Genomic DNA, 13,404 nt, shown 5'->3' with positions numbered 1-13,404 from the left:
GGCAGGCAGGTTCACCACTAGCATCAGCTGGGAAGCCCCTCTACTTAAATAGGTGTGTTACTCGCTCAGGGGTGTCAAACTGTTTCTCCAGGGGATCTTCCCAAATCAGGGATCGGACCCATGTGTCCTTCATCGGCAGGTGGATTCTTTACAACGGAGCCACCGGGGAAGCTCCCTCTTTATATTTAGAGTGCCTATGATTTCATCACTGAGAGCCCATTCCTAATTTTCTTTATGCTAATTTCATAACTCTCTGGTGTAGATGGAGGAAAGCTTACCTGAACACTGTGCTAGCCTTCTCTGAAGTGTGGGCTTCCCGATTAACTGTAACTGAGTAGCTCATTGACCATCCCTGGGATGGGAATTTCTGCTTAGGACAACACACAGAACCTAAAGCTTTACTTAAACTAGTAAGTGCTATTTATGCTGAAGAAGCAACATTTTAAAGCAAAACATGGACATCTTAACAATGTCCATTAGCCGGATTACATACAGTTGCATTTTCTGACAAATACTATTCTCCTGGAGCAGGTAAGCTCATATTGTTGAGAACAAAACACTTGAGGGGATGATACTGCATTCATCTTTCACACTGGAGCTTGATGTTTCAGCTGTGGACCAAAAAGGAACATAAATTTCATTGTTTAACTTTATTCTTTGTCCATTTCTGAAATAAACTTGGCAGACAGACTGCAGGCTCCTGATTATCACTAAGCTGCCCCAAACCATTGCAAGCTTTTCATCTCTTTTCAGTGGCACCAGCAGAAAATTGATGTCTTATTTGTGGCATTAGTTTGAACCTAATGCCATCTCTCAAGGAGAGACATGCTCTTTATTTAATGAGTCTACACCCCAGGTTAGCTCTGAGGGAAGAAATTAGTCTTTCTCTCTCTCTCCCTCCCCTCCTCCCTCTCTCCTGCCTTTCTGTTTCCCCACAGCCTGTCTTTTCTATTCTACTTTCTGTGTTGTTATTTTTTGATCTCTTCCAATAAGTTAATTAATTGCTTGGTTCTTTGTATTAAACAGAACTAAGCTACTTCTACAAAGGAAGTTGGTAGGATTTTCATTATTCCAGGTCATAAGAAAGATCTTCTATGGCAACTTCTATTATTTCTGCTACTGGTTTTAAATGTTGCAAACCTACAGATTATTCCATGGCCAATAACTTTGTGTCTGAATAGCTCAACCCTCTGCTGAGCTTTTTCTTGGTGCCTTTGTCTTCTTTTACCAGTTGTCGTGTATCATTAGTTCCTGTGGGCAGGCACTTAAACACTCAGGTTGCCTTTGGACATCTATTTATTTTCCATTCATCCATTAAATATTTACTGATCACTTCTTATCAAGGGTGAAAAGGATATACATGTAAATGAGGTAAATGCATCATCAAACCACAGTGAGATACTGAGTGTTTAACAGCAGTGCTTAAACATTTCTTTGGGGGCTCCTTACTCTACAAAATGGAGCATCTGGAGAATGGCGTGTTAACTCCACTTCAAAAAGCCATGGGTTAAGACTGTAAAACTAGGGGCTAGAATTAACCTTAGCTTCCCTTCCTCTCTTCCTTTTTCCCTTCCCTCCTTCATTTTTTGAAACAAATCTAGATTGGGAACTGGACTGACAGCTCAATTAAGTGAGGCAAGCAAAGATTTCCCAGCTGGTGCCAACTCAAAATGGATTATATCAAAAGAGGGAAAGCAGACTTCCCATCTGGAAAGCACCAAAGACCTTGAACCTCACAGCATGGATCAGTGAATTAAGGATGAACAAAGCATTGAAAATGTGGCCAAGCCACAATATCTTTGTATTGTACCTTTAGAAAAAAATGAATAGAAAAGATCTCTGGCTCAAAGGGAAGTTATATTGAGTCACAATTTACAACCCCTGCACAGAGCCCAATACAGAGCAGGTGCTCACGAAATACTTGTTAGCTGAAGTCACTTTTGACTGGAATTGCCTCTAAAGCACCTTCATCTGACCCAGTGGTATTTATGGACCTCCTGGTCACAGCCCTGCCCTGGCTTTCTCAATGTAGTATCTCCATGCAGGGAAACCTTCTAATCCCCAGTAAAATGAAAGACAGCATAAATATTCAGTAACTTGAGGGTTTAAGTAAATGCTCAGTGTCCTACCTATAAACATGTCTGCAAAGGATCTTGGTTTGTTCTTTGGAGATGAACCAAATGCTTTAGCTAATGGTAGAGCATTTTTCTCTCCCTTTGCTCTTGTAGACCTGGCCTAACATAAAAATAAATATTTGCTTAAGATAATCTCCAGCTTGACCTTTCTGAAGACACAGGAAGCTGGTTTTACTGTAGCCATCCACAGTTACAGGTTGGAATGTCTTGATGTAGGGAGGACAATGTTTCCAAGGAAAGTGCTTCTCCATTTCCTTGCTGGTTGTATTAATGCCCCAGTATTCAAGTCGAAATCTTCGGGGTAATGGATACAGTGGATAATGGGGAGTGGTTTTGTTTTTTTTTAAACCAACATAACACATTGAAATGCTTGTAACTGATGAGTGAATTAGGCTTAGCATTCTGCTCTATGGCTAAACACATCAATTTGTGAAAAGAACGTAGAGGTACACACTGGGATAAACTAGTGGCTATGCTTACATAATGTGGCTGTCCACTCTCATTTTCCTGAAGTCACCTAGCTCGAAAGCTTTCAAGTAATGGATAGGTAAGCTAACTTATGGAGAACTGGTGGTAGGAGCATGATGTTGGTATTTACATCTCAACTCTTAATTGATGCTGGGCAAACATATTTCCTTCTCTGAGAATTAATATCTTAATCTCGTAACAAGGCAACAACAGGTGCTGAGTAGGATTTTCCCTGTTGTCCCAGAATCATCAGTAAGACCCAGAACCGGGGCTGTTCCCCAAATTCTAAGCCCTGAGAACTGTAGCTAATGGGACCTACTATCTCTTTCTTTGCAGGGGTAGCTGAGAAGGATTATTTCCGAAGACTGGGCTTTATTGTTCCACTATTTCCCCTGCTGAGGTATGAGAAGACAAGCCTTTTGAGGGGGTGAAGTGCTGGTTTCTTCTCTTGATCTCTTCCACAGAAGGCTTGAGAAGGAAGTCTGAGAGAATCATTCTTACATTTGGGGGTGGCTAATGAAAGTCCCACTGACACTTCATTCCCTGGTTGAATATCTACTTAGTTAGCAGAGCTGATGAACTACCTCTGAGCTATTCTGTGTGTGTGTGTGTGTGTGTGAGTGTGTGTGTGTGTGTGACTGAGAGAGAGAGAGAGAGAGAGATCTCAGATGGGCAACATGTACTTGGATGCTGGGGAAGGAACCCTCCAATGCAGAATTAGGATTTCTCACATGTGCCACATTTTAAGAGATACTGAGAGTGCTCCTACATATATATGTTGCAAGCTTACAAACAGGCCAAGGAAGTTAGAGTTTGGGATCATGTATCTCTAGAGGAATCTCATAACAAGGGACAAAAGAATGTGACATAACAGTGCCAGCTGAGGTCAGCCAGAAATGTGGCCAAATTTCATAAGGAGTTGCCAATGCTTAGAGTGATGACTCGGAGGGAGTGTTGGTGAGAAGGAAGCATGCTGGAGCCACAGTCAAGCAGAGATGGGGGTAAAGGGGAAGCATGCAAGCTCACTCTACCCTGCCCCAACTCTAACGGAGATATTTCAGGGAAGATGAGGAAGGGAGCTGGCATCTGACAAAGGCCACATCCCTGGCTAGAGGGAGGGAGAAGAATGTGATAAATTGGATATAACATGATATCTTAATCAAATAAAGTGAATAAAAGCATAGATTAGGGATACATTGTTATTTTTTGTTGGGGGGGGCTTGGTCTAGCGTAGTTGGGTACTGTCACTAGAAGAAAATAATATAGTTTCAAATTCACAGTCTAGGAGTTGAGACTCTTCAGTAAACCCTCTTGCCTTCTAGTCCATTGTTCTTCCTGCTATATAAGGGCTGCTTATACAAGCCCTTGTGTCAAATCCTATCTCATCCCAGAAGTCTTCCTTAACGACCCCACTTTCCACCCTACCTTTTCCCCATTGCACTCCACCACTTTGGCATTTTTCTGGAATCCACCTTGTTTTTCATTCCACCTGGCCACGAGCTAGTTTAGCACTTCAACTAATCTCACCTCCAGAGCATTGCCACACTGCCCATGGCCAGCTGGCAGAGGCCCTGCTGTGTTTGGCAAGTTGTGTGTTCTGAAACAGGGCAGCCCAGCCAGTGTGTTAGTCACTCAGTCGTGTCTGACGTTTGCAACCCGGTGAGCTGTAGCCCACCAGGCTCCTCTGTCCATGGAAGTCTCCAGGAAAGAATACTGGAGTGGGTAGCCATTTCCTTCTCCCGGGGATCTTCCTGACCCAGGGATCGAACCCAGGTCTCCTGCACGACAGGCGATTCCTTACTCTTGAGCCACCAGGGAAGCCCAGAGGAGTATGTTTTTCTAAACTGCACAGGCTCAGCCCACCAGGTGTGCGCCTGTGGGATCATGGATGCTCAGGAGGAGTGTATTTTCCTGTTTCGTGAGGGTGACCCTGGGCTTTTTAACCGTCTGTTTTCCCCACACTGGCTTCCCAGGTGGCTCAGACGGTAAAGGATCTGCCTGCAATGCAGGAGACCCAGGTTCAGTCCCTGGGTTGGGAAGATCCCTTGGAGAAGGGAATGGCAACCCACTCTAGTATTCTTGCCTGGAGAATCCCATGGACAGAGGAGCCTGTCAGGCTATCCTCCATGGGATCACACAGTCGAAGATGGTTTAGCGACTAACACTTTCACTTTTCCCCACACCACTCTTGATTTCAAATTATCTTGTACATGACTGACAGATCAGTTTTCTTTTAATTAAGAAAATCTGTCTTTTTGTACATAAAATTCATGCTCCAGGGCACCCTCTTGTCATATATATGTGGTGTTGTTTTTGAAGGGCTGAAATGAGACTCAGCCTTAGTGTGCAGTGAAATGAAAAGCTTCCTAGCACCATGATTCTTAAACTTTAATGTGTACACTAATCACAAACAAATCTCATAAAAACACAGATTCTGATTCAGAAGGTCTGAGTGGGATGTGAGAGTCTAACAAGTGCTTAGGTGATGCTAATGATGCTAGTCTGAGGACTACACTTGAAGTAGCAAGCAAATCTCATTTAATTCTCACAAAGATCCCTATGAGGTAAGGATTATTTTTACTGCTACTCTATGAATGAGAAAACTGATGGTCAAACTGATTAAATAATTTGTTCAAGGTCACATGTCTTGTAAGTAGAGGAACTGGGACTCAAATGCAGTTCAGCCTGAGTCAAAACCTCTCTTTAATCACCATAGTATATTCCCTCCAGAAGGGTTGGGCAGAAGAGAATGAACTTAAGGAAGGAATTCCATTTAGGAAGTAAGGCAGGCAAACTTGGTGATGAGCTGGCCTTGATCTTCTCAATCACACTGGAGAGGAGGTCACTTGCTATTAGGAATGAAGTCTGGGCATTGGGAATGGAAGACTTAAGGAGAATTTGGAGGGTGTGGAGCAGCTGCAGTTTGCTGTGTGCTCAGGAATCAGCAGAAGGAGCAGGAGGACTGTCTGCAGAAGGGAAAACTAGGTGAAGTTGGGTAGATTAGATCTGCCAAAGTACTGGATGGTTCCTCAGCTCCATGTTAGAACCACTGTGCATCCTTAAAAATTTTCAAAAAGCTGAGGGCATGCCCAAGACCAATTAAGTCACAATCTCTGGAGCTGGGACACAAGCATCAAATTTCTTTTTGATGGTACCCTGGTAATTTCAGTTAGATAATTTGGGTAACCAAAAAATTGTTACAGACTATCTGCTTCTAATGCTAAAGTGGAGAAAGTATTTAATTATTTATGAAGAGCCAAGAAGCATTAAATAATGGTTTGGGGTTTTGGTGTTGCTTAGAGCTTGGCAAACTTTTTCTGTTTAGAGCTGAGTAGTAAATAAAATATTCTAAGTTTTGTGAGCCAAACAGCAAAATTAAGGGTATTATGTAAGTACTTACATAACAAGAGAGAAAACAAAGTTCCACAAATTTTCTATTAGTGAAATTAAAAACTTTATGGACACAATCATGAATTTCATATATAATTTCTATATGTTATGAAATATTATGCTTCTTTTTATTTCTTGTCATTTAAAAATATAAACATCATTATTTATTTGTAGGCTGTTCACAACAGGCAGCCAACTGAATTTGGCCCTTGAGTTGAAGGGCTGAAATTTGTTGACCCCCGATGTGGTTAATGATATGCTTTGATGAATCCTAAGAAGCTATCAAATATATGCATTTAAATAAAAATATCAGTATTCAGATAAGTGCCCTACTTGACTAGCAGTAAAACTGCCTTTGAAAAGTCATTGTTCTTTCTAAGGACACTGTGCAAATTGAATGACAACATTTTGGGGCAAAAATTTATTTTTGTCCCTACTTTTTACAATAAATTAAAAATAGCTTGTTGAAAATATGAATGCATTACATAGTTCACTACATAATGTGCTTTATAAATTACTCAAAAACTTTAAAAGTATCTTATAAAAAATATAAATAGGGTTTGATTTTATTTTAAAACATCTTAGTGTTTAACCAGATGTCTGTTCTCTCTGGGCCCTGATTTGTTCAAGAGTCCTGGTTGAAGAGTACAGCCTTCTTGTGTTTCTATTTTGTGTGTTTGGATACAGGAACTATAGGCCCCAAATTGCAATTTTATGGAAATACTGTCTGTGTCATCAGGTGAATAGTCTGAAATGCATGAGAGGGTTTAGAGAAATCACTTTACTGTCTCTCTCTCTCTTTTAATCCCTAAGTGAATTCCAAGGATTGCTTCACTAGTACAAAATTATACATCTGGTAACAATCAGGGCAAAACTTGAATCCAAATCATCTTACTGCAGATTCTATGCTTAGCTCATCACACCACTCAAACTTCACGGTCACTGTGAAGCCAAAAGCCCACCCCAGCAGGCTCTGTGTTTTAAAGGGTGTGCATTTGGGTCTGCTATTCAAGCACCAGAATCTTTACTTGAAGTGTCAGTGCTCACTAACTGGCTTGCATATCTCTTTTTAATAATTCTTAATGTTTTCACTAATTCAGGGTTTTAGTTTTTTAAGTTAATTAATTTATTTTTTAGCCACGTGGCATGTGGGATCTTAGTTCCCTGACCAGGGATGGAACCCATGCCCCCAGCATTAGAAGCACAGAGTCTTAACAACAGCACACCAGGGAAATCCCCATTAATTCAGGATTTTAAAACAACGATATGATGAATTAAGAAAATAATGATACCAATATTTCAGAATGTAGTATGTCCTTTTTCCCAGTTAACTTAAAAGTAAAAAGTATGAATAGATTTAAAAGCAATATAAGAACACACAAACATAGGTATAACTTTAGTGTACTTCTGTTGCAAATTATAAACCCAATGGTCTCCTCTGATGGATTCTATGCTATGGGTATTTACCATGTATTATCAGCTCTCCTTCAGGGGAAGCTGTGTGGCTAAAAATGGTCATTTTATTGCTTTGCTAGGTTTTACAGTTTAGCTGTTTCATTTCGACTTAAACAGGAGTATGTTTAAACTGGCTACTTATTTCATACTCTGTTGTCAAAAATTTTATAGAAGACTAACTTAAGGAAGTAATTCACAATATAGGAAAGAGATATTTTAAGCAAAAAGGTATTATACTATGTAAAAAGAATATTTAGAATATGCTTAAATATCCAGCTATATCTTAAATATCTTTTAGTACATACGCTCATGTTACTGAATGCTATGTAATTTTTAAGAGTTATGTGTACAAATAAATTTTTACTGAAGTATGACATGTTTGAATAAAATGTTCATTACTGAAGCAAGATGAAAGTTGTAAATTCTATACACAATTTGATAATCTATGTATTAACATGGAAGCAAAGTTATACATAAAAGAGATTGGAAAAAAAAAAGCAACCAACCAAAATAGCTAGGGATGTACCTGGAGGACAAGCTTACTGAGTTTTTCCTCTTTCTGTTTTTGTTTCCCCTAATGAGTGTATATCACTATTAATTCTAAAAATCTTAGTTTCATTTAAAAAGAAATCCTATCAGATGATTCAAGATCATAATTGCTAAGTATTTGACTATTCTGGATTGTAACTTCTTGTCATCCTTCTGTCTTGAGGCATTTTATAACTAGACTATCCTACATTATTGTATTAATGATTTCAGATAAAGTATCTCATTAGAAAAACACAGTGGGAAAATTTTTTTAAAGAGCCTTAGGACCTGGTGATCTAAATATTGTGTTTATAGTTTATTTACGATTGCAAAGTTGTTTTTTCCCCCACTACATATGAAAATATTCAATTGCTAGCAGAAGTTACTAGAAAATAAAAACTTGAAGGTTGTCTGCTTTGAGAATTTGCCAGACGTGGAAGGGAGCCCTCTGCTGTTAGTTATATTTATTACAGTAAAATTTGATTTATATTGTTTTGTACCCTTCCTTGAACCTACTCAGATTTTTAATGTCTCTATTATGATTGTACATTTCACATAACAAAGGAAACATAAATTCCATGATGCCAGCTGGCACGGTTAATAATCCGTCAATTCTGCCCTTTTTGAACCTTACCACAACATCGGAACATCTGGCGGTTTCCAATTTCCATGTTAGAGTGGGGTTTTGACCTCTATTTCACTTTCAAATGGGTCTCTTCGGCAGAATAACTCTGCTTTCTCAATTAACTGCACCGTTCACACCCTTTACAGTGCATGTGAGGCTTTAAACTGAATGCTTCAGAAGGCGACTGTGCTGATGTCAGAGGGGACTACTCTCTCCCCTGCTCCTTTAATCGCCTTTGTTAGTTTCTCCCATCCTTTAACGGTGAAGGCTCCCTAAATCTTGCTCTGTGGGCCTTTTTGTAAGAAAAAAATTCTGCATTTGTTGCTTCTGAGGGCTCGTCTGTTCTCACAATCCTAGTTTTTATGTCTAAAATAATAACTTCTTAAACAATGACATCTGCAGGGCTCTGGAAGGGGAGGAGGGGACAGCATTTATTGGGTGCATGAAGTGCAGTTGTCTTGCCGCATGAGTGCAGTTGTCTGTTTGTATATACATACACATAAAACTTGTCAAATATAGATATAAAAATATTTCTTTTTGCCTGTTTTTATTCACTGGCATCAGACTATCTTCATGCCCTGGGACTCAGCTCTTGGGAGGAAGTTTCTTCTGCTTCTGTGATTCTGAATTTACCCCTGTGCTTTTCTATCCCCACTACCATTATAAAGACCTCATCACTTCACATTTGGATGACAGTTTTAGCATTTCTGACATTTAGCATTTTCTAACCTCTAGCATTTTCCCCCTTTTATCTGCTGTGCATGTTCTCAACAAACCACTCTTGCTATTGTATTCAGTCGCTTCAGTCATGTCCGACTCTTTGCGACCCTATCAATGTTAGCCCACCAGGCTCCTCTGCCCAAGGGATTTTCAAGGCAAGAATACTGGAGTGGGTTGCCACACCCTCCTCCAGGGGATCTTCCTGACCCAGGGATTGAACCTGTCTCTCATGTCTCCTGCAGTGGCAGGTGGGTTCTTTACCACCAGCTGCATCCCCACTCTTCCTAATAAACTCTTTATTTCCCCTTTGAAAATATCTGCAATCCTTTTCTTTTGCTTAAAGGTTCTGTATCAGATATCTCTCCCTGTTACTCTAGGCCTTTAAAATGTTGACTTTCCCTTTCCAGCCTAATATCCTGCTGTTAGGGGAACCACTGACCAAAACTGCCCACTCAGGTCTGATAGTAACCACTTGCATGAGTTATGTTACAACAGGAGGTCCTGGCAAGGAACACAGAGCTAACAAGCTGTCACCAACCAGAAGAATTCGGGAAGGTCAGAAGGAGAGAGGAGGCACCAGTCCACGTGTCCTGCCAACTTCTCAGAATCCTTGTTGCTGGGATCCATCTTGGTTGAGAAATAAACTAGGCATCAGGAAGGACCCTGAGTCCGAATGACTGGCCAGGGACAACCTGGAAACTAACGCTATCGCCATAAAACCTGAGGCTGCGAGCCACACAGCTGAGCAGTTCTCCCGGGTTCCCTTACCCCGCAGCTCTCCACTTGAGCGCCTCTTCCCACATGTGTCTCCTCAGACTGTTCATTTCTGAGTGTTAAAGAAGAGCCCACTCTCAAGCCCTAGAAGGGATTCGCCTTCCTGCAACATTGCTCCTAAGAAGTCTGTTCAACAGGTCAGACTTTTCTTTGCTTCCTTTTCTTTTCTACATCAGGCCTCACATTCCTACCTTAAGGCTTTCTCATTATGTTCCTGTCTGAAATGTGTTCTTTCCGTCTACCTGCCAAATCCAACTCCCACTTGAAATAACTAATGTTTCCATCAAATCTTTTTTAATAATCAGGCAACCCCCTTTCTCAGTTATTTGTTCGGCATTTATTACTAGCTCTGCTCATTACAATATTTTGTTGTATTTAATTTGATCCTGGCGTGTTTTCTCTTGGGTACTCTCAATTGTTCCTTTAATATATCTTCTCTCACAAAATTATACATTTATGAGGATAATAAATAAACTCTGGGTACTGCCCTGAGCTTAGTCAATTACTTGAACTCTCTGGAATTCATTTTCTTCTTCTGTAAAATGGAAATAATGATAGCTCTTTACCTATCTCAGTTTGACACTAGAGGCTAAAATGAAATTAATGTGGAGAAATGCTTCAAAGCTTTCAAACTCATTTGTTACCACTATTATGGTGATATATAACCTCCCTCCTTTTTTTTTTCTGAGATGCCACCCAATTATAGAATCATGGAATCTCTTTCTGAGTATAGAGTTAATCACCAAAGAGGGTCACAGCCATCATAAGGAAAGGATACCATCTCTCGGAAGGCATATCAGATCTTCCTGAGTGAAAGGTTGAGTCAGTCTCCTCAATGTAGCTCTTCATTCTCTCATCCATAGACTTTGATAGTGTCTATTTTCATTTATACAAAGCATCTTGACATCTTAGACTATATTTACACTTTATACTCTAGCAATCTGGGGTCAAAACTCACAAGTATACAGAAATTGCTCCCTAGAAGTGATCAAAGGGATTCTAACTATTTAATCCAATAGCTACTCTTCAATCAGGCTTCCCTTGTGGCTCAGCTGGTAAAGAATCCGCCTGCAATGCAGGAGACCTGGGTTCAATCCCTGGGTTAGGCAGATCCTGTGAAGAAGGGAAGGATCCTGGCCTACGTAATTCCATGGACTATACAGTCCATGGGGTTGCAAAGAGTCAGACACGATTGAACGACTTTCACTTCACTTCACTTCACTCTTTAATCTTCACCTTCCTAGACCTCTCTGTAACATCAAGTCCCACTAAGCAGAGTTGAAAAATCAGGTTTTAATAAAGAGGGAGATGTTTCTAGGCAAAAGACCACAAAGGAAAAGACAGGTTTGACTACATTATAATGGAAGACTTCTCTACATCAGTAGTATCATAAATTAAATGAGAAGGCAAAGAAAAACTTGGAAACTGTTTGCCATGTGTTTCACAACCGTATTAGCGTTCCTCATACCAAAACCTCTAAACAATATGGAAAAGGGCAAACGCTGTAATAGGAAAACGGGCAAAAGTTGTGAACATGCAAATCACAGAAGAGAAGATACAAATTTTATACATATGATATTCAACTTCACAATAATCAAAGCCAGTGGCCAGTTGTAATTCCCATCTTTTTCCTTTTGAAATGTTTCAGAATTATATGAAGCTTCTTTCAAACACATTTCAGGAAAAAATTCTGACTGGCATGGCTGGAATTCCTCATGTTGAGCCCAAAATGATGGACTATCCTCACTATACTTGCTTGAGGGTATCAGCTTGGCACGAGATTTCTATTTCCCAGGAATATAATGGGATCTGTGTACCATAACGTCAATCCTGAAAATAGTATTAGCTTGAAGTGGCATGTTTACATCAAGTTATGTCATTAATAAAATGTTTCTGCCATCTCTCATCTGATAACAGAATCTAGAAGACAGACAAAATCCCATCAGGTCTTGTTGAAAGAGTGAGGGGTGAATTGTTTAAGGAGACAGAGATGTCTTCATTTCCATCTAAACTTTGTTCCATGTCAATATTTTAGATTTGTATCCTTGGTTCAAGGTAACAGAAGATCTTCCAAGTGATATAGTAGCTGCTAGACATAAACTCATATACCATGTTGCCAAGAACTTTCCTATTACCTTGAACAATCCCCCCCCCACCACCACACACACACTATATTAAAATATGCCCTGTTCAGTTCAGTCCCTCAGTCATGTCTGACTCCTTGCGACCCCATGGACTGCAGCACACCAGGCTTCCTTGTCCATCACCAACTCCCAGAGTTTACTCAAATTCATCTCCATTGAGTCAGTGATGCCATCCAACCATCTCATCCTCTGTTCTCCCCTTCTCCTCCTGCCCTCAATCTTTCCCAGCATCAAGGTCTTTTCCAGTGAGTCAGTCCTTCCCATCTGGTTGCCAAAGTATTGGAGTTTCAGCTTCAGCATCAGTCCTTCCAATGAACATTCAGGTCTGATCTCCTTTAGGACTGACTGGTTTGATCTTGCTGGCCAAGGGATTCTTAAAGTCTTCTCCCACACCACAGTTCAAAAGCATCAATTCTTCACTGCTCAGCTTTCTTTATAGTCCAACTCTCACATCCATACATGACCACTGGAAAAACCATACTAGGTCTAGAAAAGTATTCCTTCTTTTACAGCTACTCTTTTCAAACAACAAATATTAAAGATCCTAAGATCTTCTCTTTAGCTGTCATAAGCCAGGCACAATTACTGAGTGTAATGTGCCAGGCACTTTACAAATACTATTCATTTAACTTTGTGACATTCTTAGAGGATATAATAGATCTTAAAAAATTTTTTTTAACATTTTTAAGAAGAAAACTAGAACCTGTGTGTCAGATAAAATAAATAACTTATTTAAGGTTCACACAGCTACTAAGAGACCTACTCACAATTGAAATAATGTCTGCCTGTTCACAAGAGCTCATGTTTTCCTACCTTACCTCATCTTTTAATGTTTTCTTCCAGCTCTCTAATTTTCATACCATGTTCACATTAAAATGAATACAAGGCTTACCATGCACTTGGTAAGAATGAAGATTGTGAGAATCACTTCTGAGGGTTTCCTCTGACTCCACAGAATGATCTACCTACTACATCTGGAAGCATCTGGAAGTTCTTTTCAATCATGAGAAAGCTGAAGACCACCTGTCTTGAAATGAAAAATAAAACAGGGCATCTATTAGACCTCATATGGCATATGATTTAGAGCTAGTGAAGGTCACAGCAAGATGACCTGACAAATGGAAAATTTATGTTATATTCTGAGTTATTAGTGGGGTTTGTGGTT

The 13,404-nt window shown here is 40.0% G+C and overlaps 1 long non-coding RNA gene across 1 annotated transcript in view; it reads right to left on the bottom strand.

Annotated features, from left to right (window-relative positions):
- Positions 1 to 208: 208 nt before the first annotated feature.
- Positions 209 to 13,404, bottom strand: part of LOC136150916 (uncharacterized) — a 38,429-nt gene continuing 25,233 nt past the window's right edge. The window contains exons 2-3 of the long non-coding RNA XR_010659953.1: positions 13,132 to 13,266; positions 209 to 611 (exon numbers count right to left, since the gene is read on the bottom strand). This is a non-coding gene — a long non-coding RNA (uncharacterized lncRNA). The remainder of the gene's footprint in view (positions 612 to 13,131; positions 13,267 to 13,404) is intronic.

This window comes from Muntiacus reevesi, chromosome 19 (genome assembly GCF_963930625.1).
Source record: "Muntiacus reevesi chromosome 19, mMunRee1.1, whole genome shotgun sequence".
Taxonomy (NCBI): domain Eukaryota; kingdom Metazoa; phylum Chordata; class Mammalia; order Artiodactyla; family Cervidae; genus Muntiacus; species Muntiacus reevesi.
This window is presented reverse-complemented; position numbering and strand designations above follow the sequence as displayed.